The sequence below is a fragment of the Bubalus bubalis genome, chromosome 4 (assembly GCF_019923935.1).
Source record: "Bubalus bubalis isolate 160015118507 breed Murrah chromosome 4, NDDB_SH_1, whole genome shotgun sequence".
Taxonomy (NCBI): domain Eukaryota; kingdom Metazoa; phylum Chordata; class Mammalia; order Artiodactyla; family Bovidae; genus Bubalus; species Bubalus bubalis.
This window is the reverse complement of record NC_059160.1, coordinates 127,127,039-127,153,327: the sequence shown is the minus strand read 5'-3', so window position 1 is coordinate 127,153,327 and position 26,289 is coordinate 127,127,039. Positions and strand designations below refer to the sequence as shown.

General features: G+C 46.5%; 1 long non-coding RNA gene across 1 annotated transcript; it reads left to right on the top strand.

The window, feature by feature from the left end:
* Positions 1-13,797: 13,797 nt before the first annotated feature.
* On the top strand, positions 13,798-21,900 carry LOC102401595. The gene is made up of 3 exons (XR_329029.4): positions 13,798-14,065; positions 14,475-14,520; positions 21,492-21,900. It is a non-coding gene; the product is annotated as an uncharacterized LOC102401595 (long non-coding RNA).
* The last annotated feature ends 4,389 nt before the right edge of the window (positions 21,901-26,289 follow it).

Here is a 26,289-nt window from a genome sequence, read left to right as displayed (position 1 = left end):
CTGGGTAATACACCATGAAGATCTTCTAAGGAAAATGCCGTGGCTCTCTAGGTATGTTTATAATTCCCACCTTGAGCTGCCTTGGAGTCATGATACTAGACTATTTAAAATAAAAGACTCAGCATATCACATAGACACAGGCACACACACAGGCAGTTATCTTACAATTAACCTTTAAGGTGTATGGATAGCTTATATTCCAGTTATGTTGTCCTTTCAACTCCCTCCTTTCCTTATTCCTCTCTCTTTCTCCCCCTTTTCCTCTTCTCCCTTCTCTCACCTCTTTTCTTAAATATTTATTATTCATCTTCTATGTACCAGGCACTATGCTAGGCTTTAGATAACATAGAGCAACCAAGACATAACATCTGCCTGCAGGGAAATTATAGTCCAGTAGCTTAACCCAAGGAAATCAACACTGAATATTCGTTTGAAGGACTGATGCTGAAGCTCCAATACTTTGACCCCCTGATTTGAAGAGCTGACTCATTGGAAAAGACCCTGATGCTGGGAAAGATTAAAGGTAGGAGAAGGGGACAACAGAGGATGAGATGGTTAGATGGTATCACCAACTCAATGGACACAAGTTTGAGCAAACTCCAGGAGATGGTGAAGCACAGGGAAGCCTGGCGTGCTGCAGTCCATGGGATTGCAAAGAGTCAGACACAACTTAGCAACTGAATAGCAACAACAAAAGCTGAACCCAAAGAAAGGAAAAATAAAGGCAGAATTTAATAAACGAAGACATAAATATAAAATAGGGATTATCAATAAAACCCAAAGTTGGATTCTTTGGAAAAGTAATAAAACTTATTTTAAAAGTCAACAATTTTAGCAACATTGAACAAGAGGAAAAAAGAAGGTAAAAATAGTCAATGTCAGGCATGATAAGGAGACATCACAACAGAACCCACCTTCATTAAAGACCATAAGAAGTTGTTATGAACAATCTTATGCCCATACATTTGAAAATTTAGATAAATGGGTATATTCCTAAAACATATAATTTACCAAAACTGACAAAGAGTATGAATCTTAATTATTCCAATATCTATTCAATAGATTAAACCCTTAATTAAAAAACAAAACAAAACAAACCTTTCCACAAAGAAAACCCCAGGCTCAGAGGTAATACTTTTCGAAACGAATGGGTGCAAGTACATGCATAACAATGAGTGCAGCAACAAAGTACATGCAGCAACAATGAGTCCCCCTAAAGTGGGAACAATGCAAAAGTCCATCAGCAGCAGGACAGATGGGGAAAAATCAAAGCCACAAAATATTGGGAAGCTTGCCCTGAAGCAGCGTACGCAGATGGTTGCTCTCTGGTGCTGGAAAAGATTTTCAAGGGAGAAGTGCTCCTGTCTGGAGGCTCAAGAGAAAGAGCAGATTCCTGCTGGTGGGTTTGTTAGGAGGGTGGGGAGGGAGCAACACACCCTATGTGTTTGGGAAGGACGGGCACTTAGGGAGCTGGAGATTAGGAGCAAGGGGGAAGGGCTGGAGGTGATTCTCGGTGGGCCAAGGAGAGCCATTGAGGGGTTTAAGCTCAGAGATAATAGAACCAGAGCTTCCTGTTTTAGAGGGATATTCTGGAGGCTTTACTCTGAAGGCTGAACGGAAACGAAGCCCATAGGGAGTATTGGAGAGATGCACAAGGTCAGCTAAGAGGGGATGAAGCAGGCGATGGTGCCATTGCAGCAGAGGGTAGGGAGGAAGGAGTGGAAACAAAAGCACTGCTGGATTGAATCTGTATGACTTGGGCAGGGAGCACATTCAGGGGCGAGGGGGAGAGAGAGGAGTCCAGGACAGCCCTCAGGTTGGGTTTGGGTGGACAGGTGGCTAAAAATCCCATCCTCTGGGGAAGAGGTCAGGGAATAGGAAGAGTTAGGTTTGAGGCACATTGACCTGGAGAATTCAGTAGGAAGTTGGGCATTTGGATGCAGGGCTCAGAGGCAAACTGTGCTGGACATCAGTTCAGTCACTCAGTTGTGTCTGACTCTTTGTGACCCCATGGACTGCAGCACGCCAGGCTTCCCTGTCCATCACCAGCATAGCGGCTGTCAAAAGGTGATCGGAGGCTCCCCTTGTAGTCCCATGGTTAAAAATTCGCCTGCTAGTGTAGGATATGGGTTCGATCTCTGGTCCAGGAAGATTCCACATGTTGTGGGCAACTCAGCCCACATGCCACAGCTACTGAGTCCGTGCTCTAGAGCCTGTGCTCTGTGACAAGAGAAGCTTGTGCAACCAAGGAAGAGTAGCCCCTGCTTGCTGCAACTAGAGAAAGACTGTGTGTAGCAATGAAGACCCAGCACAACCAAAAATAAAATAAATAGTTTTTTTTAAAAAGGTGATGGGAGTGGAGGGAGAAGTCTTTGGCCAGCACCCATGTATCTGACAGTCATGGGCTGTGGTGGGAAGGTTTCTACTGCAAAGAAAGCACAGAGCCTTCCTTTGAGGTTGTCTGCATATGCTGGGGCAGAAGTTGTCACACTGGCTGAGGGAAGGCTCCAGTGGGATGGAGACCCCCCAAGATGGGGGACTCAAGGAAAACAAGCCCTTAGATGCCCTTAGATACTGCCTCCTTCCAGCAGCAACTCCTGGTCTCCATTAACATTTGGCTCCCTCCAGGAGGCTTTTTGCTTCCTTAAACAATAAGGAATTAGGGCTATTGGTTCTGGATGTTGAAACAAAGCATGTTTTTTTTTTTTTATATTATCAGCCCCATAAGGAATGAGAAGCTTCAGAATGGCTCGTCTTGTCTGGGAATGGCACCGTTCATGGGGGCTCCTTTCGTTCAACTAAGGAGTAACTTGACAGTTTTGAGAGTTGTCTCAGCCTCAAAGCCACAGATTCGGTTTGAAAATTGTTCTGCACATACGCAGTCCTGCATGATTTTCGTTTTACAGCATAGAGGCAGGAATGTGTGTCTATTGTTTTGATGAGCTTTATGATCAAAGTCTATGGAGTTGGTTGTAGATATTTTGAAGGCAAAGAAGCAAGTTCTCATCTTGCGGACAGAAAACTAAGCTGAATGGACAATTTGAGAACGGAAGGAACATACCCAAGGAGACTGGATAAGACAACTTTAGAAAAATATAACGCAGAGTCAATCTTTGCTTAAATAAATCTTACCAAGGGACCCAATAGGGCTTCCCAGGTGGTGCTAGTGGTAAAGACCCTGCCTTCCAATGCAGGAGAGGTAAGAGACATAGGTTCGATCCCTGGGTTGGGAAGATCCCCTGAAGGAGGAAATGGCAACCCACTCCAGTGTTCTTCCCTAGAGAATCCCACGGACAGAGGAGCCTGGCAGGCTATAGTCCATGGGGCTGCACAGAGTAAGGCACAACTGAAGTGACTTAGCATGCATCAGGGACCCAATAACTAACACGGGTCAGTGCTGAGCTGCTTGGGGCCTTGGAGCCCACCCTTTTCCACCACCCCCTGCTCCCCAGGCTTCACTCTTGAAGCACGGCTACCATGGTCTGTGTCTGTCCTGCTAAATTTACACAGCACTCCCTGGACAGTGTCTCTTGGGTAGCCACGCACATCTCTCCATCAGAAAGACCTGACTCATGGCCTGTTCATCTGCATGCCTGTCTGATCCTTCTGTCACAGGGAGGCCACTGGCTCTTTTGTTTCCAAAAAAATATTCCAGCCCATGGAGTTTTTCACCTGGGACTTGGTCCCAAGGCTTCTGGCTTGAGTGGAACTGACATCTTGTGTCTGAAGGGGGACAATCAGCTCTGGGCTTTGAGAGGAAAGAAACCCAGAGGCATGTGCATGGTAGACATGTGTATGGGTGCCGGGTCCTCTTGGGGCTTGAGGCTGTACATGCACACGCTTCCTTGGGTGTGAGGAAAAGAGGACCGGTGGGGAGTGGGGCCCCCAGGGGCCCAGCTCTGGAGGAACTGCTGAGCAGTGAACTCTGAGAGGCTTTGAGGGACGGGATGTTTAGCACACAAAGGGCAAACGTAATTCATATCCATAAACCTGACAAAGGCACGTGACCACTGATCGTTCTACTTTGGAATTTGCTCTTTAACCTAGTAAGGTGGATTCAGAAACTCAGCGAGATGAGGACATTGGTTCAGAGGTCAAGTCTGGCTGAACCACTCGGAGTCACCTCGGCTAGCTCTGCAGTGGTCACAGTCTCCTCCTGTGAACAGCAAGCATTCTCCAGGCACCTAAGGGCACCTGTTCAAACCTCAGATCCATCCCTACCTTGTCCCAGAGGGTCAGCAGGGCCAGTAGGCATCTGCAGGCACTTAGGGCATGCTGGGCACCATTCTAGCACATTCGGTGCCCCATCTCATTTCATTCTCACAACACCCTTGAGAGGAGAGGCTGGATAAAAGCAATGGTGAGCATTGATTTTTTTGGTGTAGGCTCACCATGTTATGGGCTTCCCAGGTGGCTCAGTGGTAAAGAATCTGCCTGCCAATGCAGGAGACTCGGGTTCGATCCCTGGGTCGGAAAGATTTCCTGGAGAAGGAAATGGCAACCCACTCCAGTATTCTTTCCTGGAAAATCCCATGGACAGAGGAGCCTGGAGGGCTACAGTCCATGGGGGTCACAAACAAGCCGTACATGACTGAGTGACTAAACAGCAGCAATGCCATGTTGTAGGTTCCTGTTTAAGCCCCCAACATGCACTGGTCCTGGGAGAGCTCTGGAGGGATGGGAGGAGATAGAGAGATGGTGGCTTTGGCAGCGGCAAGCAACTCGGTGAGGGCAGAGCAGGGAAGAGCTTCAGGTTCTAGGAGAGGGACCCACCAGGGGCACAGGCCGGGGCAGAGCCCAGCATAAAGCAGAACAGCTTGGGCGGAACCCAGGCTGCTTTGGTCCCTCGGGACCTCAAGCATGGGAGCTGCCACCTCCCCAGGCAGGGACACTTTCCAACCTGGTAAAGAAATCCTACAGATTTCCCTTCGAAGTTGGGTCCAATGTGGGTTTATTAGGATACTTCCTAAGTCCAGGAAAACTCAGTTACAGAATCTGTGAAGCACATTTCTGTCTCTCCCTCCTGGAGACTTTGATGGGGATAAGAGAGGCAGAGGAGGACCGCCATGCAAAAAGCTATGTTCTAATCATCCCTCCTGACCTCATTCAGCCCCAGAGGATGAGAGAAGCTGGACAAGCAGGAAAATCAGGGGAGTGAGGGAGGTTCTCAGGGGCATGTTGGGGTACTGGCCTTTTTCAGTTTAAGATTCTTGGTTCAACTCCCACCTTTATATGCTTTCCTATATAGGGAAATAGTCCAATTAGATTTTTTTCAGGGATCAGAAGGAACTGAGCTTCTAGTTGGTGAACAGAAAGTGTGGCTGCTAGAGGAATAAAGGGTGCTCTGGATTCCAGCTTCCAAGGCGGCCAGTGCCGCTCCTTGTTCAGGACTCAAGGGTGGGGCAGGATACAGCCTCGATGTCCCTTGGCCAGTGCCTAGCGACAAACTGGCTTTTCAGGAAGGAGGCTGATGAGCCAGCAGGTGACAGCATAATAAATTTGTGAGAATTTATCTGCCAAGACTGGAAGGAAGGCTCATCCAGAAGCTCTCTGCGGTCCCTATCCCAGGTGATGCCGTTGAGAAGCGCAAAGGTTGCAGGCAAGGGAATTCTCAGTGTGTCTTTTCATTCTAGGTCTCGGGCAAAATATGTCCCTTGATTGACAAGGCGTGAAGGTGAGGAGAGAGCGGGCAGGGCCACCCAGGTAAATCAGAGGGAGATTTCGCAGGACAGGAGGGCAGAGGAAGCTTCTCCATAGGGTATCTGCAACCTGGGGAGGTGGGAGATAAGTGCAGCCAGAGCCAGCTGGCTCCCGGGGGAAATGGAGAGGGTAGAAGTGCACATTGGTGCTAGTGGGGATGGGCAGGCAGGCTCCCAGGTCGGGGGGAACTTTAGCTGCCCTGCAGGGGGACTTAGGAGCCAGCAACAGGATGCAAGAAAGGACATAAGGGACCGGGCCCCTTTACGCCTGAGAAGAAACAATGGTCATTCTTCCACTGGAGGCTGACCTTCCCAAAGAAGAGAGGAAAGGCCTCCAGGGCGAGGGGGTGGGGGGAGGATTAAGGAAAGGGAAGACAGGGGCCATAGACGCCTGCACTGACCCAGGCGAGCAAGAGGCCTTGGGAGCTGACTTGGAATCCGATATGCCCCGTCTCCGGCATGAAAGAACCTGGCCAGCTCCTGCTGATGGCTTTACCTGAGTGTGACTTTATGACTTCACACGCACCACTGACTCAGCCCCCACCCACCTGCCCATCTCTGTGGCCTCCTAGGACCCAGAGCTGCAGGCCCGGAAGGGTCGCTGCCAAGCTGCCTACAGTGAGGGTCTCACATGCTGTGTTGTGAGGTTCTGTGAGACTCACCATCTATACACACAGGAAGAAGGATTTCCCAGAAAAAATAAAGGAAGCTGGCCAATGTAATCAACTCACACAAACCCCTCCTCTTTCCAAATATGCGCCTATCTCCAAAACAATCAAAACGGCCCCATTAAATAACACTTGTTCAGTACAAAGGAAGTACAGCATGATGGGATTACAAACCGGTTCCAAGGAAAACATTCGCAATTGTTAGGCATGCAACAATGGATAAAAAAAGCTGAATGGCATTTCCATGGGAGGACTCTCGAGATTGGGGCAAATCCTTAAGAGCACTTGAGTCCCCTGTTGAGTCCCCTGTCTGGGGGTCACCTGGTGGCTCTCCCACAGTCGGCGCCCCCGAGGAGGCTGTCCCTTCCCCACATTGTGTCCAGAAGGGATAGAACCTGGGGCTTGGCACTCATCACAGCCAAGTCCTCACCTGCCTGCTGCCTACCCTCAGTGACGTGGACATTTGAGCCATATCTGCCTCTGGTGTCAGCCCCCAGGCCCTCAGTGGGAGGCGGGCCCTCTCTCCACAGTGGCCAGTGGCCCTGGAGACTTCATCTGGTGACAGGAGGAGACAGTCGTCAGGGGCCAGAGGCAGCTGAGACTGGGGAGCCTTTCTTTTTTCCCCCCAAAATGTCATATTTTATTACTTGATCAAGGACTATCTTTACCGATACAAATGATGTACAGAGTGAAAAAAAAACAAAAAACCCCATACTTATGGTCTTCCCTGGGGGTCTGGGCTTCCCTGGTGGCCCAGACAGTAAAGAATCTATTTGCAATGCAGGAGATTCAGGTTCAATCCCTGGGTTGGGAAGATCCCCTGGAGAAGGTAATGACAACCCACTCCAGTATTCTTGCCTGGAAAAACCCACAAACAAAGGAACCTGGCCGGCCACACTCCATGGAGTCACAAAGAGTCGGACATGACTGAATGACTCACACACGGGTGGTCCAGTGGTTAAGAATCTGCCTGCCAAGGCGCTGGACACGGGTTCCATCCCTGGTCCAGGAAGATCCCACATGCTTTGGAGCAACAAAGCCCATGCACCACAACTACTGAGCCTTCGAACTGCAGCTACTGAAGCCCGTGCACCCAGAACCTGTGCTCCACAAGAGAAATCACTGCAGTGAGAAGCCCACATGCCTTGATGAAGACCCAGCACAGCCAAAAATAAATGAGTAAATAAATTAAAATTAAAAAAATTAAAAGAACCCTCCGCTTAAAACATGTTACACATGCTTGCTTTCAACAGTTAAAAACATGTTACTGTATCTCCGTGAGATAAACAAATATCATTGTCCTCTTTTTATAAACTAAGAAATTGTAGGTGAAAGAGATTTTTCCAAGGTCATGTGGATAAGATTTCACAAAACAAAAATAAGTAATTATTTATTTTGATTTCTATACAGGGACCTACTACCTATGCTATGATAAAAATTCATCATTTGTTTATCATCACACAGCATTTAGAGGTTGGGGAGTCTTAATTTGAAACCAAAAGAAGGGTTTGGGAAACCTTAGGGACAACAGTCTTCTCTTCTCTTATGGGCTGAGTTGTGTACTCTCAGATTCCTATGTTGAAGCTCCAACTCCTGGTGTGACTGTATCTGGAGACAGGGATTTTATGGAGATATTAAGGGTGGGGCCCTGATCCCATAGGATTAGTGTCCCTGCAGAAGAGACATCAGAGAGAGCTCTTCCTGTCTCTCACTCCCAGTCTCCCCATGTGGGGACACAGTGGGAAGGCAGCCATCTGCAAGCCAGGAATTGAGCCCTCACCAGGAACCTGATCTTGGACTTCCAGCCTTGGAACTGTGAGAAGTAAGTGTGTTTAAGCCACCTGGTCTGCGGCACTTTGTTATGACAGCTCACACTGACTAAGACATCATTCAGTGACAAACCTGAAGGAGAAAGGGACCAAGAAGTCGGGGGGCAAACGGATCCTACAGGCCATCTCAGGCATCTGCCCATACAGCTGATGAGGGCTGCCCTCTCAAGACCCCACTGAGCTTCGCATGCGTGTCTGTCAGCTTTTATGTTAGGGCTTCCCTGGTGGCTCAGATGGTAAAGAGTCTGCCTGCAGGGTGGGAGACCTGGGTTTGACCCCTGGGTCAGGAAGATCCCCTGGAGAAGGAAATGGCAACCCACTCCAGTATTCTTGCCTGGAAAATCCCATGGACAGAGGAGCCTGTCCATGGGGTCGCAGAGAGTTGGACGTGACTGAGCGACTTCACTTACTGAAGCAGAAAAGCAGAGCCCAAGAAGCGTGGAGCCTTCTTTCAGTCCTCCCTGTGTCTGTTGGTTGTGTGCGCCTCACCTTTGGGTGAAGGCTGGTGTGCCCATCACAGGCCACGTCACATGGCACCTGTGAATCGCAGGCAGGCGGTAAACAGCAGGGAGAGATAAATTCTTAATAAACCAAGTCCCGTTTTTATGCAAATACGCCTGCTGACAAAGAAAAAGGGAGCGAGAACTACAGGATATTTATGACAGGGAGAAGCGGGACTGTTTGGAAACAGACGTTTTATGAGGCTCCCGTGAGGCACCAGCTGCTCTTTCAACATTTCTATTTCAGGGCTTTATGTAGGGAAGCGATCCCTCTATAAATAGCAGGGCAAACACATTTGGGGAGGCGGCTGTCCCTGTGTGGGGAGGCTGGGGCCAGGAGCCCCAAGTAACCTTGAGACCCTGTCACCCGACTCTCAGGGGCTTCCCAGGGTGGACACCTCCCTCCTTGCTGATGTTTCAGGGGTTCCAAATTCTTTTCCTTTCTGCCTGCCTCTGGGCTTATTCTTTCTTTTTTTTTTTTTTAACTTTTAAAATATTTTTCTTTATGTTTTGAAAAAAATTCATCCCTTAGAAAAGTTGCAAGGTTATCGTGTGAAGTGAAGTAAATCAGACAGAGAAAGACAAATATCATATGATTCACTTACATACGGATTCTAAAAAAAAAAAATTATACAAATAACTGATTGACAAAACAAAAATAGACTCAGAGACACAGAAAACAAATTTATGGTTGCCAAAGGGGAAGAGCAGGAGGGAGATAAACTAGAATTTCGAGATTGACATATACACACTACTATACATAAAATAGATAAACAAGAGTGACCTACTGTATAGCACAAGAAACTACCCTCAATATTTTGTAATAACCTATAAAGGAAAAGAACCTGAAAAAGTGTATGTATATATACATACACACATACTGAATCACTTTGCTATATAACTGAAACTACATAACTTGTAAATCAACTCTACCTCGATTTTAAAAAGTTGCGAGAATACTACAAGGAGTATCTGTATGCCTTCTGCACCGATTTACAAGTTCACATTGTGCATCCTCTCTCTCTATGAATACTTGCTATTTGTAAGTTTTGCTGAGCTATTTGGGATTAAGTTGCAGACAAAGGGGTTCTTCAGGAAGCCAGTATCTCCTGAGAAAGATTTTTTTTTTTTCATGTAACCACAATATGGTGAATTTCACTACCAAGATCTAAAATGAAGTCCATATTCCCATCTTACCGTTGTCCCCATTATGTTGTCATAACATCCCTCTTTCCCTCATATACACAATCCTGTCCAGAATCATTTGTCACATTTCCTTATTCTCTCTTTAGTTTCCTTTAATCCCCGAGAATTCTATAGTCTTTCTTTGAACTGCACAGCCTTAATATTTAGCCAGTTAGGATCTGAAAAGGGAAGAAGCATGACCACAGGTACAAAAGAATAAGAGATTTATCAGAGGATTTGTTTATGGCAGCATCGTGGGAGAAGCGATCCTTCCAAGCACCGGGCAGCCACTCCACGTCTGCCCGCGTGTGTGTGTGCTAAGTCACTTTAGTCGTGTCCGATTCTGTGTGTCTCTATGGTCTACAGACCGCCAGGCTCCTTCCTCTGTCCATGGAATTCTCCAGGCAAGAATACTGAAGTGGGTTGTCATGCCCTCCTCCAGGGGATCTTCCTGACCCAGGGGTCACACCCGGGTCTCCTGCATTGCAGGCAGGTTGTTTACTGACTGAGCCACCAGGGAAGCCCCACTCCATGTCTACCACCCGGATTTTGTGCACATTCTATTTTGCACACATTCTCTACCCACCTGCCCAGCCACCTTTCGTCCCCACAAACTTCTCTCTTCTCCTGTAAAAGAGCATCTGATAAATGTAAGGCAGGTGAGCATACCTGCCAGCTGTCCTTCAGTGTCAGCCCGCTTACCAGGTTAGGTCCTTGTCTCAGCTTCTCTTCCTTGTGAGATGGGAGACCTCCCTGGGGGGACAGAACCCAGTCCATCCTATTTACAGGTCCATCTCCAGGAGCCAGCCCAGGACCTGGCAGAGTCTTGACTCACAAAATAGCTGGACGGGTGAAGGGATGAACTGGTTCATCACGACAGATGAACCGGATGAACTGCTTTTCTGGAATCCAGACTGCCTGAATGATGACTTGTATGGTTGTTTGTTGTTTAGTCACTAAATCGTGTCCGACACTTTTGTGACCCTATGGACTGTAGCCCTCCAGGCTCTTCTGTCCCTGGGATTCTCCAGGCAAGATTACTGGAGTGGGTTGCCATTTCCTTCTCCAGGGTATCTTCTGACCCAGGGATCGAACCGAGGTCTCCTGGATTGCAGGCAGATTCTCTACTGCTGAGCCACCTGGGAAGCCTGACTGGTAGGGTTTAGGTCTCGCTATGAACAATGGCTCAGTCGGTGGGCTGTAGTGGATTGGATCTGCCGCTGTGTCCAGTGGTGACTGTCCTGGAACAGAATTGCTATGATTAGGGCAGGATTCAATTTCAAGGCCTGGAAAACCAGTATATCAGTTGGCTTAAACAAGATAGGCATTTCTCTCTCACATGAACTGCATCCTGAGGGAAGTGACCAAGGCATCCTTGGAGTCCCAGGCTCCCCTGACTTCCCGCTCCACCCTCCCCGGGGTGTGGCCTTCTTTCTTGTCCCTAATGACTATTACCTACTTTCAGAGTACAGGAAGAATCACAAAACAAAGAAAAAACCAAAAGTGTAGCCATGGGACACCTCCGCTTACACCCCACTACCTAGCACTTTCGTGGGCCACATGGGTGGCAAGGGAGGTGCAGTGTGATCTTTATCCTGGGCAGCCTCCTGCCCGGGTTAAAATGCTGCTGCCATGGAGGAGAAAGGAGTGGTTGTGTTAGGGTCCCAGCCGTCTTCCCCACAGTTGTGTTTGGGGGAAGGCCACATGTCTTAGTTTTCACTCTTTCACATGCAGGATATGAGTTTGAACAAACTCTGGGAGACAGTGAAGATAGGGAGGCCTGGCGTGCTGCAGTAAATGGGGTTGCAAAGAGTCGGACACAACTGAGCAACTGGAAAACAGCAACCTAATGCAAGATGGGCAGGGGGCAGAGGGCCCAGGCCCCCTCTCTGCCAAGACAGTGAGGCTGCTCATCATTAGCTTCTCCTAGGAGTGGGGCAAGCTGGAGGCTGTGTGTCGTGATTGGGTTGCTTGCGTTGAATGGCACGAGGCCGTCCGTAATGCAAATGACAAAAATTCAGAGAGTAGGCTGTCCTTAAATGCATTGGGAAAATCCCCCATGAAACAACAACAAACAAAAACTACTCGCAGCCCACGGGAGAAGAGAGGAGGGTTGTGTGTGTTTGTGCATCAGAGCCACGGTTTCTCATGGTGGGCTCACTGGCCGTTTTTGCTGCAGTATGATAGAAAGAGCCCGTTTACTGTAGGGTGGGAATTTTAAATCTCCTTTTAAAAACATGATTCTCCTGGGATTGTGTCAGAGGCAGGGAAACTGCTCCCCGGAGAGCAGTTTCGTAACAACTTGTAGCTGAGTTTATTTTGTTTCATTAAAGTATGCCCGGCTGATCGTTTCCTCCTGTTCTCATGCCTTGGCAGAAAGCAAATTGGCCCCTGAACAGTACAGCGGGTGGCGTGTGAACCAGGGATGCCCCTCGCTGTGTTCAGCGGGTGAAACACCCTGACTCCCAGCAGTCCTTAGGGTGAGGAGGGGTAGGGGAGTGCCCCTGATAAGGGAAAGGCGGTGTGTGCTTGATTTAGCCATATGGCGCTTGAGCATGAACTGCTGGTGTTCATCCAGGTCAGTTTCCCCATGTCCTCCATTCTGGGACGTGGACTATCCTATTATAGCTGTGGCTTCCAGTCTGTGGGATCTGGACGGGGATTGTAACATTGTTGGAGAAGGAAATGGCAACCCCCTCCAGTATTCTTGCCTCATGGACAGAGGAGCCTGGCGGGCTACAGTCCGTGGGGTTGCAAAGAGCTGGACGTGACTTAACGACTAACCCACCACCACTGGGCATCACAGGGCTAGGGTTTATCTATTTAGCTTCGTCATTGTCCCTCTAAGCCCTTGTGCTATTTGGCAGGTCAGAGGAGCGAATGCAGGAATGTGTACGTGTCAATCAATGGAGTAAACAGAAGCACAAAACGGGGAGGCCTGCATTTATTGAGTGTGTACTATGTGCTAAGTCCTGAATGGACACCATCTCAAGACATCCTTTGAGGACATAATGATTGACTTCTCACTTTGGAGCCGAGGTCAAGGAGGTGTGGCAACAGAGGAATTTGCCTCCAGGTCTGCCTGTGATGGGGTTTGGGGGTGGGACACTCAAGCAGGGAGGCAGCCCAGCCCTTTAAGGCTGCCCAGGGGCATCTGTACAGGAGAGAGAAGGCTTTCTCACGGTGGGAGCTGCTCTGGCTATGCTGCAGAGCAGTCTCGCACGGACAGGCCCCTCCCTCCACTAACGGACCATCCGGGCAGACTTTTTGCCATTAGCAGCGGCCTCTGTGGTTTGACAAAGGTCCTCCAGCTTATCTGGCCCTTGGTTTCCTGTGATATTAATGTTTACACCGAGACAATACCAGCGCTTTCACTGTGGGTTAGAATGAAGAATTTACCTTCTTCAAGTGTGAGATCTGCCCTCCTGAACTTTTCCACACCAACCGTTTAACCCTTTGATCCTTTCAATCTGTTGTTTTCCATATATCAGCTGGTTTATCAAGCCCCGGAACGCAGGCACCTTGGATTTAAAATCCTCTCCCTGGCCCAGTGCTAATGTATCAGAAAACAACAAAGACTGATCGAGAGATTTAAATAATAAAAAAGTGACTTCCTCACTTTGTTGGTGTCTTTAGCAAAGCAGATATTTGCTCCGTTAGTAATTCATTTTTAAAAATCTTTTTATGTATTCATTTTTGTCTTCGCCGGGTGTTCGTTGCTGTGCGCAGGCTCACTCTCGTTGTGGAGCAGGGAACTACTTTCTAGCTGCGCGCGGGCACTTCTCATTGCAGTAGTTTCTTTTGTATGCGAGCACAGGCTCTGGGGTGCGTGGACTGGCGCTGGGGCTTAGTTGCCCAGAGGCATGAGGAATCTTCCCTGGACCAAGGATGAAACCTGTGTCCCTTGCATTGGCAGATGGATTTTTAACCACTGGACCACCAGGCAAATCCAGTAATTTATTTTTTTTCCTATGTCCCGTGGGAGAGAGATCTCAAAGAGTTTCAGGTTTATTGTTCTGCTGAGCTTTGCATGGGCCAACGTGTTTTCTCCTGCCCCTCCCATTCTAGGGGACAGACTCAAGCATAGAGTTTCCACCAAAGCAGCACCGCGGAGACCCCGCCCTTCCCCCAAATGCAATCCAGAAAATTCTCCTCCACCAAATAATAATTGTCGCATCCTCAAGGTATATACTTTTATACCAAGTAGTCCTTTGTTTCTTCCCATATGTCTTCCAGCTGTTTTCTCATGTTTCTATGGTGCCGACTCTGTGCTGTGGGCAATATTGAAAACGCATATGTCACAATCCCTGCCCTCAAAGAACTTACCAGACAGTTGGGAATTGACACCAAAAAAAAATGATAGAGAACCACAAAGATGGCACAGCCTCAAGACCTGAGTTTCAGACTATAGTTTGAAATCCATTGGTGGATGGGCTGTAAAATGAGTTTAAGGGATCACAATCGGCATTAAAAAAAAAAAGGAAATAACTCAAACAGCAAAGATTTGAGTGTCTACGACATAGTACAAGTAAGCATATTTTTAGTAAAAGTTTGATTCTGTTTTACATAGAAATATCATGTTTCTTACCATAGGTCCTGGTCACATGTGTTTGAACACTTCTGACAAGCCAGGTGTGAGGTGAGTATGGTCTGGGTGTATGAAAGAATGCCAAGGAGGGGCAGTCGTTCCTAACTTGTGTTTGAGTCATGGACCCTGAGGACCATTTGAGAATGATTGCAAGTCCCTCTAGAAAGCATACATATGGCTGACATTTTGCCTATGATCTCAGTAGTTCATGGACTTTACAACCCGTTCACAGACCTTGGTTACATCCCTTTGATCTGGAGATTAAAGCCAGGAGGTGGGGGTGGTGGGCGGTAGAGAGACTGGGGGAGGTGGTGGGGTCTATGTTTTCAGGGCCCTGAATTTCTGTTGAGGAAAGAAGATCATCCATCACTCACGGGAAGTCAACAAAGGCTTCCAAGGAGAAGCAGCTGACGAGCTAATCCACATTTTAGGAAGATTGTTCTGGAAGCTTTAGAGGGCAGAAATCCAACTCGGAGGCTTTGTAATAATTATTTGAGAGATGGGAGAGGTGGATAGATAGGAAGGCATAGCCTGAGATGTTTTTAGAATGAAAAAAGAAATCACTGGACCTGGTATTTGTTTAGATAGAGGGGAAAATGAGGAAAAGAGTCTAGGGTGGCCCCTGGGTTTCTAGTTTTAAATGGACAACGATGCTCATCAGTGTCAGGAATAAATAGGGGGGAAAAGTAAGTCTGGGAAAGAGTATGGGTTTAGTTTTGTGGTTAATGGATATGCTCAAGTATATATCTGGAGATCCCAACATGCTTCCTTTGAAAACAAAGAGCAAGTGCCAGTGAAGGCTGCCTTAGGGTGGGGCTGAGGACTGGCGGACTGGAGGAAGAGGGGGCTTTGTACTTCATTTGCATGGGCATGTTGTTTGGTGGAACAGTTTGGCAATCCTGGGACAACAGGAGTGTTCTAAAGACTCTGAAATCCCCACTCACTGTGGAAATAACAGGAAAGGCACAGCAGGTGGACTGGTGAGGGGGGCAAAACAGTGCTTGGAATACAGCTTGGGGCTCTAGAGGCAAGAGGGACTGGTTTTAGAAATAGAGGGGGAGGGGCTGGTCCTGCTCAGTGGAGAAGGATACTGGACTGGGTTGCTCTGCTCTCCTCCAGGGGACCTTCCCCACCCAGGGATGTGTGTGCATTAGTCGCGTAGTCATTTTCGACCCCATGGACTGTAGCCTGCCAGGCTCCTCTGTCCATGGAATTCTCCAGGCAAGAATACTGGAGTGGACTGCCATTTCCTCCTCCAGGGAATCTTTCTGACCCAGAAATCAAACCTGGATCTTCTGCATTGCAGGCAGATTCTTTACTGTCTGAGCCACCAGGGAGGCCAGGATCGAACCTGCATCTCTTCCATTTCCTGCATTGGCAGGCGGGTTCTTTACCATTAATGCCACCTGGGAAGCCCGGGTGTGTGTGTGTGTGTGTGTGTGTGTGGACAATGTCCACCCCACCAGAAACCTGAATTGGTGGGTCTGTCCACTCCCACGCCATCAGCACGTGTGAGAAAGAAGCACCCTGACACTAACACTGCCTATTTCTAGCCCATGTCCTGGCTGTGTTCTGCCGTGTCTCTGGTCTGCTTCTGATCTGCCAGTTCCTAAGCTTCTGCTGGGTCCTTTTATGGCTTGGCACTGAACCCTCAAGCCTAGTGCCCAATAATGCCCACTCAGTCTTGACCTCTGCTGACCTCCACCACATCCGTCTACCATTTGCCTTTGAATCCTGGCCTGAACTTCTGCCAGCATGTCTGGACCACTGTCCTGTCTCATCCAGTCCTGTGGCCTGGTTTCTGCTGAATTCCACTGAGCCTGCCAGTGGACAATATACCAGAGACCAGGATCCTCCAGTCTCTTCCAGGCCTGGGTACCAGAAACAACCATGTTTGTTTCTGCTACAGAAGATCAGGTCGGAAAGGAACTTCACATTTTTTCACTCTTGATGGGTGCTGCTGGGAATCTGGGTTAGAGTCAAATCTGTATTTGATGATCTGGGCAAACTCCTCAACTGTTTGTTTGTAGTGTTACTAAATAGTTCCAGATGTCAGTATAACATGTATGCCATGATGCTGTGATTGGAGCACTCTGTGCTGAAAAAAAAGGTTTTTTTCAGATAAGCAAAATGCATAAGGTGAAATTAAATCTCCTTCTCAGTCTGGAAACCTCTGTGAAGATCCTGCATTATTTACCAACCACAAGAGCTTTTCCTTGGCTGGGGCATGTGGTCCAACTAGCACTTTTTTCCAGCTGCTCAAACATACTTTGGCACAGTCACTCACTAGCTCCAAATACCAGGATTACTCCATTCCTGTTCAGAGGTTCAGTGACTTGGCTCCCAGAGGAAAAGCAAAGGCAGTTTCAGAAATCTACTGACTCCCCAAATGGAACTAAATAATAGTCCTGACTTCAGGGTATTGTTTGAAGGTGAAAGGAAATGATGTGTAGAAAGCATTTATGGTATGTATGTGCCTGGCACCTAGGGAGGTCTCGGTCAAGGTCAGCTCTTTTCCTTAGGAGGTTCTATGGATGAACACATTAGCTGGGGCTTCTGGGGTGGGTTTGTTATAAGTTGAGAAATCAATCCAGAGTCTCCAGGATGCTATGTCAGCAGCTGAGGAAGACCCAAGTTTGAATCCTAGCTTTGTATCCTCCACCCTGGGTTTTGCTGAGTCTCAGTGTTTTCATTTGTCAATGGAAAGAATGCCTTTCTCAGAGGGCTGCTGAAATGACCAAGAAAAACATGGACTAATGGTAAGTTATCAAGCCACAATTATGATTACTGTGATCTCTCTCACTTCTTTTTAAAAAAAATATTGATTTATTTATTTGGCTGCACCAGATCTTTGTTGCAGAATGTGGGATCTAGTTCCCTGGTCAGGGATTGAACCTGGACTGCCTGCATTAGGAGTGTGGAGTCTTAACTATTGGACCACCAGGGAAGTCCCCTCCCTTGCTTTTTGTAGCAAGTTGTCAGGAGATCATCACATTCTCAGATATCTTCTTGGGTGTTACAGAATTGCTTTAGTGTAGGTGATGACTGTTCATTCATTCATTCGTTCATATGTTCATTCATCAATTCATTCGTTCATTCATTCACTTAACAAATATTTGTTGATTATCTTCTATGTTCTATGTGCTAGAAATACTGCACTTGCCCTTATGGACGTCATATCCTGGTGAGAGGTCACAGTCACATAAACCAAAAGATATGGGAGGTATGTGTGATACCTGTGCAAATGGTCAATGTCGGTTTACTAGGGAGATTCAGGGTCTGACTTCACCAAGTTCAGGGAGCCAGCGACCTAGGAAGCCATGACCTTTATGCCTATCCAGGCTTTTCCTAACTGGATTGACTTAGCTGGTGCTTACAGTTGAGGTCCTTCCTCCAGTCCTGTGTGTCCCGTGGGGCCCTTGCCTCCCAGGCTCAACAAGGTGTGTTGCTCTGGGGCTCCCTAACTTCTGCTTTGCTCCCCATCTGGATGAAGGATGCTCCTGGAGTTTTTATAAGGACATCTAGCTTCTCTAGAAAATTAACTCGGGAAACTAAATAGTGCTTCTGGCTGTGGGGAGGACACAGAAGAGAGCTCAGATTCTCCATCCCAGGACCCAGAACTGCCTTCACGTCTCACTCAAGCACCCCTGAAACTTGTTAGCCGCCTTCACACTGTGGTGTTTTGGTCAACACTGTTCTGTCAGCCTAGCATCTCCCTTCTCCACCTCTCAGTTCTATCCACCTGCCCAAGTGCTGCTCAGATAATCCCTCTGTTTCAGAGAGTGCAAGCTATCCCCCAGTATCCATTATCCTCTGATTCTGGTGGTCCCAGAGTCTCTGGAGTTGAACTGGGCACATGGCGAAGCATGCAACACTTCCCAGACTTCCTGAAGCTTGATGTAGCCATGGGACCAGGAACTGGCTCCTTCCCACCCTTCCTTCTGGCAGGAATGTGAACTTGGTGTTAGGACCCCATATCCTGGCAGAGCAACAAGATGGAAGGTGCCTTGGTCCTTGACGTGGTGAAGCTGCCCCATCAGCCCTGGGACATGGATGTTCAAGCAGTAATCTGAGAGAAAACCAGTCTCTCTTTTTTAAAAGCTAGTTATTTTGTTTTTTTTTCAAATTTAATTTTTTATTCTATATTGGAGTATAGTTGATTTACAATGTTGTGTTAGCTTCAGGTGTCCAGCAAAGTGATTCAGATGTATGTATATATATATATATACATCTTTTTCAGATTCTTTTCCCATGTAGGTTATTACAGAATACTGAGTAGATTTCCCTGTGCTAATCAGCAGGTCCCTGTTGTATATCTATTTTATATCAAGTAGTGTGTATATATTCAGAGAAGGCAATGGCACCCCACTCCAGTACTCTTGCCTGGAAAATCCCATGGACAGAGGAGCCTGGTAGGCTGCAGTCCATGGGGTTGCTAGGAGTCAGACACGACTGAGTGACTTCACTTTCACTTTTCACTTTCATGCATTGGAGAAGGAAATGGCAACCCACTCCAGTGTTCTTGCCTGGAGAATCCCAGGGATGGGGGAGTCTGGTGGGCTGCCGTCTATGGGGTTGCACAGAGTCGGACACGACTAAAGCAACTTAGCAGCAGCAGCAGCAGCTGTGTGTATATGTTAGTCTCAAACTCCTAATTTACCCCCTCCTCCCTTCTCCCCCAACACCACCCCGTGGCTCAGTAGTAAAGAATCTCCCTGCCAACATGGGAATGCAGGTTCGATCCCTGGGTTGGGAAGAGCCCCTGGAGAAGGAAATGGCAACCAACTCCAGTATTCTTGCCTGGAGAATTCCATGGACAGAAGGACCTGGTGGGTGCAGTCCATGGGGTCACAAGGAGTCGAATATGACTGAGCAACTAAATAACAACAGCAACTACCACATATACTGTTTGGAAACCATAAGTTTGTTGTCCAAGTCCAAATGGAAAAAAAAAAAAAAAAGAAATAGATGTGGGACACAAGCTGACTTTTATCACGCTAGAAATGGAAGAAATTTGGGGAAAAAATGTAAAATAATGCAAGTCTTTTCAATGCAAGTTTTTGTTTTGGAAAATACACTTGTTTTCATTACATTAAAAAAGCTAGTTATTTTGGTTTTCTTTAGAGAACCAGATCTAATCTCCTAAAGACTCATCCTCCTGTGTGAGAAAGCTGAATCCCTTTCTGCCTCTTCCTATATATCCTAAACATGTGTGCTTTGGCCTTCAATAAAGCCATCCTTCGGCTCTGTTTTGGAACCCAGAGATTTGTAGGAGCTTATAGTTCCCTGACAACATGACCCCTGGATGAGCAGGAACCTGTCCTATTAAATGTGTACCTCTCCCTGTAGCCATAAGCACATTAACCTTTACTCTTCATGTACTTAATGAATGTGTGCTTAATGAGTTTTTGGTGAATGAAGAACGATTCTCTGATTCTCCTGGACTAAAAATACTCTTTTTCTAAAGCATCTCTGTCCAATATAAATATAATGCAAACCATATATGTCATTTCAAATTTCCTAGTAGCCACCTATAAAGAAAATGCCAAAGCAATTTGGTGACATTCATTTAAGTTATATGTTTCATTGAACCCTATATATTCAAATGTTGTCATTTTCACAAGTAATCATTATAAAACTTAATACCAAGAGAGTTTTTACAGTCTTGTTTTTCATGCTAAGCTTTGGTATGTGGTGTGGTTTTTGTATTTTCAGCTCATCTCACTTGGGACCAGCTGTGTTTTAAGCGTTCAATGGCCACTTGTAGTGAGTGGCTTCTGTACTCAGTTCTGGGGGGCCCTAAGCCATCTTGGAGGCATAGGGGAGACGTGAAGGGGCTGGAAGGGCAAAGGGGATACAGGGAGGCAGAAACGAGGCTTCATAGAGTTCTGCTTGGCTGTGATACACTAAGACTCAGTGAATCGTAGCAACTGTTGAGTGATTTCAATACAGAAAAAATATTGTGGGAAGAGGAGGAACCACTGACAAAATGAAAGAAGAGACGGAGTCAGGAATCAGGAGTAGGCAGACTTTGAGAGGAACTCTGGGGGCCACCAAAGCCTTCAGGTAGCAGTCGAGCTCTGCCATATTTAATGGTGGATTAAAATGAGGACCAACCTTGCCCAAGAGACATTATGACACGAGGCTGGATTTTCCACCACATTGCCTGTGTGACCCCGGTGAGCCGTTTCCACTCTGAACTTCAGGTTCCTCAGGAAGCCCCCTGGTAGCAATAGCCTGTGGGCAGAGAGCAATCTCTTCAAAGGATCAAGATTCCCAGCAGCATGGTAAGGAGACATTCCATGGGCCATCTCTGACGAGCTCTAGGGCCACCAGACACAGCAGGCTCCATGGATGTCCCAGAGGAAGGATGGAGGAAGGCTTTTTTTCTTGGCTCATGGAAGCAACAGGTAGTTTCCAACTGAGGCATCTGGCCAAGGAAGAGTTGGTTCTGCAGGAAGGGAAAACTCAGAGACTGAACAAGGGAGGGGCAGTCCCCACACAGCGGGGAGGGGGAGGGAAGTTTTGGAACACAGAAGGCAGAATAAATGCCTTTTTTCCTGTTCCTGGAATTTCCTTCATGGGGCTCAGGGGTCTGAGGAGATGGGGCATGAAATACCTCTCAGCAGCCCAGCCTGGGCCTATACAAGGAAGAAATGGAGAATCATGGCACTCACATGAATCATTTGAGGGAGAAGCAAAAAAACACCCCCAAGAATTCCTTTAAGATCTCAGCCTTCCAGTATCTTGGGCTTCTTTTATCCAGGTAATAGTCTTGGTTTTCTACATAACTTGGGCTTCCCTGGTTGCTCAAATGGTAAAGAATCCGTCAGCAGTGCAGGAGACCCAGGTTCAATTCCCAATTCAGGAAGATCCCCTGGAAGAGGGAATGGCAGCTCACTCCAGTATTCTTGCCTGGAGAATTCCATGGACAGAGAGAGGAGCCTGGCGGGCTATGGTCCATGGGGTCGTAAAGAGTCAGACACGACTGAGTGACTAACACACTTTTTTTCCACACATAGATCTGGTCATAAAGGATGTGGGAGGAGGCCAACTTGGAATTGATTTCAGGAGGAGGAGGAGGTCTGATGTCTCGAAGCTCAAGGTTCCAGTCACTGGAGTATTCCAGGGAATAATGGAAACCATGGTCACGGTGATGGTCTGAGAACATTTGCATGCTTGATTCACCAGAGAATCTTAGAAACTTATGACTTTGTTCTTGGGATGCTGCCAGTCTTTCTGGAAGTGGCTGTACTTTGGGATGAAAGCAGCTGAGGAAATAAAAAAGTGTTAGGTCAGGACCAACAGCCTGACGTAAAATCCCCAGGCCAGCGTTGCAAATGAGAGGTCGGCCAACCCCCAGGCCAAGTGTACTCTTGATGGAAAACTAATTAATTCTCAAGAAGGAAGTATGTCATTGGATAGAGTTCCTTCTTGTCTCCCCAGCTTGTAGAAACAGCTGGACTTGTAAAATTTTCTGCATAGAATGCTGGTCCTCTAAGACCCAGCCTTGGCCACATGTATCCCAATGTTTCCTGATGGTGATGCTTTCCTTGAGTGGCCCCACTGGGGATGAAGGAAGAAGTTTCTACTGCACATCTGGAGTGGTTCTTGGTCCAAGCAAGGTGCTCCACAAATGTGTGTGAAGAGGAGGCATTCATGAGACTCAGCTTCTGAACAATGAGGAGAAAGAGGCACTTGACTCCTCCCACTTCCTCCTGCCTTCATCCTCCAGGTCTGGTGTGCCCAGAGGGCACTGGAAGCCCACCTTTTTATTTTTATTTTTTGCCAGTCTTAGTATTGTGTTGCTTAGCGCTGTTTTTCTTATGTAAGAGGGAATATCCAACAGACTTGATAAACATATTCATTCTCGCATGTTAGGAATTTAACCCTTCACCCTGGTCCTGAGTGGCCTAGGCTGAAGATTCAGAGCTTAACCAGCTGGTTGCCAATCAGGATTTTGCCCCTTACTAGCTGTGAGGCTCTGGGCAATTATTCACTTTGCCTCTCTGAGCCTTAGTTTTCTCTTTCATCTTAAAAACAGAAGAGTGTTCCTTGTGTTTATCATAAAGTAGAAGTTCTTGGGACTCCCCTGGCAGTCCAGTGGTTAAGACTCTGAGCTTCCACTGAAGGGTCCAATTCCTAGTTGGGAAACTAAAATCTTTGAATACCGCATGCGGAGTGGCCAAAAAGAAAAAAAGTAGAGGTTCTTAACCTGAGTCCAGGGATGAGCTTTAAGAAATCCATAAACATTCCGATATACCTGGTAAATTTTTTTCTCTTTGCATATGTGAATTTTCCTTCAGAGATGATCTGTAACTTTCATCAGATTCTTAAAATGGCATTTGACATTTGCCCACCTCTCCCCTCAAATAACACCACTGGGTTAGAGATGACAGCTATAAATGATATACAATAAAATTTCTACTTAAAAGGTTTTAAAAAATGCTAATGATTTTTATACCTACTTTCCAGGGTTTGTAGGATTAAATGAGATGATGGACAGTAAGCTCTTAGCACAGTGTTAGACATGCTGCAAGCACCCCAGTGCCGGATACTGGGGTAAGATTTTGAAACACAGAGACTTAATTTTCTCTTTTGTCTTCTAGAATATATAACCTGTATGCTAATTGGGTGGTGCTAGAGTAGAGGAAGGAAGCAGAGGGGAGATTGTGATTTATCACAGAAAAACTCTCCATCATTCGTTTTGGCGACCTCACCTAGAAGCTGGGAGTTGACGGACAGCTTGCATGAGTGCAGGGCCAGAACTCTATATCTTAGACAAGAAGTTGAGTGTGGTCCAGGGATATAGGCATTAGGAATGTTGTATTAGGGCAGAGTAGTGAGAGTAGGGCTCCCCTCCCTCTAGAGCAGGCAAAACAAGATTTACTGTCTGTAGGGAATTTTAAAATGAGGATAAAATTGGGGCTTCCCTGGTGGTACAGTGGTTAAGAATCCACCTGGCAATGCAAAGGATATCAGTTGCAGCCTTGGTCCAGGAAGATCCCACATGCTGCAGAGTGACTCAGCCCATGCTCCTGGAGCCCATGCTCCACAACAAGAGAAGTCACCACGATCAGAAGCCCGCACACCCAATGAAGAGTAGTGCAACTAGAGAAGGCCCGCCTGCAGCAACAAAGACCCAACACAGCCAAAAATAACTAAGTAAATAAAATAATAGAATGAACCCAAACGAGCCTATTTTTTATTGTCATAGGCAATTTTAAACACTTTCTATGATAAAGAAGATGTGATATATACTAAAATAATGCTATTTGCAGCAACATGGATGGACCTAGAGATTATCATACTGAGTGAAGTAAGTCAAACAGAGAAAGACAAATTTCATATGATATCCCTTATATATGGAATCTAAAATAGGACACAAATCAATGTATGTAAGAGACAGAAGCATACTCACAAATATAGAGAACAGACTTGTGGCTACCAAGGGGGAGGGTGGTTGGGAGTGAAGGACTGGGAGTTTGCCATTAGCAGAGGCAAACTGGTATATACAGGATGGATAGATAACAAGGTCCTACTGCATAGCTGCTGCTGCTGCTAAGTCACTTCAGTCGTGTCCAACTCTGTGTGGCCCCATAGACGGCAGCCCACCAGGCTCCCCTGTCCCTGGGATTCTCCAGGCAAGGACACTGGAGTGGGTTGCCATTTCCTTCTCCAATGCATGAAAGTGAAAAGTGAAAGTGAAGTTGCTCAGTCATGTCCAACTCTTTGTGACCCCATGAACTGCAGCCTACCAGGCTGCTCCGTCCATGAGATTTTCTAGGCAAGAGTACTAGAGTGGGGTGCCATTTCCTTCTCCATACTGTATAGCACAGAGGAATATATCCAATATCTTGTGATAAACCATAATGAAAAAGAATGTGTATATATATTAAAAAAACTGAGTCACTTTGTTATACAGCACCAATGAACACAATATTGTAAACCAACTATACTTCAATAAAAGTAAAAAATAAAATTTCTTACATTGACAAAAAATCAGCATTTGTAACAAAATAGTCCTCCCTACAAAAAATAATTTTATTTTTCTAAGTTCTAAATAACTGGTAAAATTACTGTTGAGTTTTAATAAAATATATGTTAATTTTTTAGCATATTTTTTACCACTTATCCTTTAATGAACACTGTATTCTCTGTGGAAAGTACTTTGGACACCTTCTAGGTATGTCATGGAGCAGTGGTAAAGAATCTGCCTGCTGACGCAGGAGATGCAAGAAACATGAGTTGGATCCTTGCTTCAGGAAGATCCCCTAGAGAAGGAAATTGCAACCCACTCCAGTATTCTTGCCTGGGAAATCCCGTGGATAGAGGAGCTTGGTGGGCTACAGTCTATGGGGTCGCAAAGAATCAAGACACAACTGAGCACACACAAACACACACACACAACTGAGTACACACACACACACACACACACACACACAGGTATGTCGTTGGCCTCCCAACACATGCTTACCCAGCTACACAGTTCATTTCAAGAGTAAATGCATTGTGATCTATAACCATCTAGAACCAAAAGAACCATCTAGAACTGTTCTTTTGGGATGCAGTTCATGCCTCCAGTCCCAGTGATATAATATATTCCTTAAAAAAATGGTGTATCAATTTAATGGAATAGTAAGCAAGTATCGACTATGCCAAAGCCTTTGACTGTGTGGATCACAATAAACTGTGGAAAATTCTGAAAGAAATGGGAATACCAGACCACCTGATCTGCCTCTTGAGAAATTTGTATGCAGGTCAGGGAGCAACAGTTAGAACTGGACATGGAAAAACAGACTGGTTCCAAATAGGAAAAGGAGTACATCAAGGCTGTATATTGTCACCCTGTTTGTTTAATCTATATGCAGAGTACATCATGAGAAAAGCTGGACTGGAAGAAACACAAGCTGGAATCAAGATTGCTGGGAGAAATATCAATAACCTGAGATACGCAGATGACACCACCCTTATGGCAGAAAGTGAAGAGGAACTAAAAAGCCTCTTGATGAAAGTGAAAGTGGAGAGTGAAAAAGTTGGCTGAAAGCTCAACATTCAGAAAATGAAGATCATGGTATCCGGTCCCATCACTTCATGGGAAATAGATGGGGAAACAGTGGAAACAGTGTCAGACTTTATTTTTCTGGGCTCCAAAATCACTGCAGATGGTGACTGCAGCCATGAAATTAAAAGATGCTTACTCCTTGGAAGGAAAGTTATGACCAACCTAGATAGCATATTCAAAAGCAGAGACATTACTTTGCCAACAAAGGTCTGTCTACTCAAGGCTATGGTTTTTCCAGTGGTCATGTATGGATGTGAGAGTTGGACTGTGAAGAAGGCTGAGTGCCGAAGAATTGATGCTTTTGAACTGTGGTGTTGGAAAAGACTCTTGAGAGTCCCTTGGACTGCAAGGAGATCCAACCAGTCCATTGTGAAGGAGATCAGCCCTGGGATTTCTTTGGAAGGACTGATGCTAAAGCTGAAACTCCAGTACTTTGGCCACCTCATGTGAAGAGTTGACTCATTGGAAAAGACTCTGATGCTGGGAGGGATTGGGGGCAAGAGGAGAAGGGGACGACAGAGAATGAGATGGCTGGATGGCATCACGGACTCGATGGACGTGAGTCTGAGTGAACTCCGGGAGTTGGTAATGGACAGGGAGGCCTGGCGTGCTGTGATTCATGGGGTCGCAAAGAGTCGGACACGACTGAGCGACTGATCTGATCTGATCTGAAGCAATTATCAACAAGAAAAAGGTAGATCTCTAGATACTGATATGAAACAATCTCCAATGTATAGTGTTAAATGAAGTAAGTG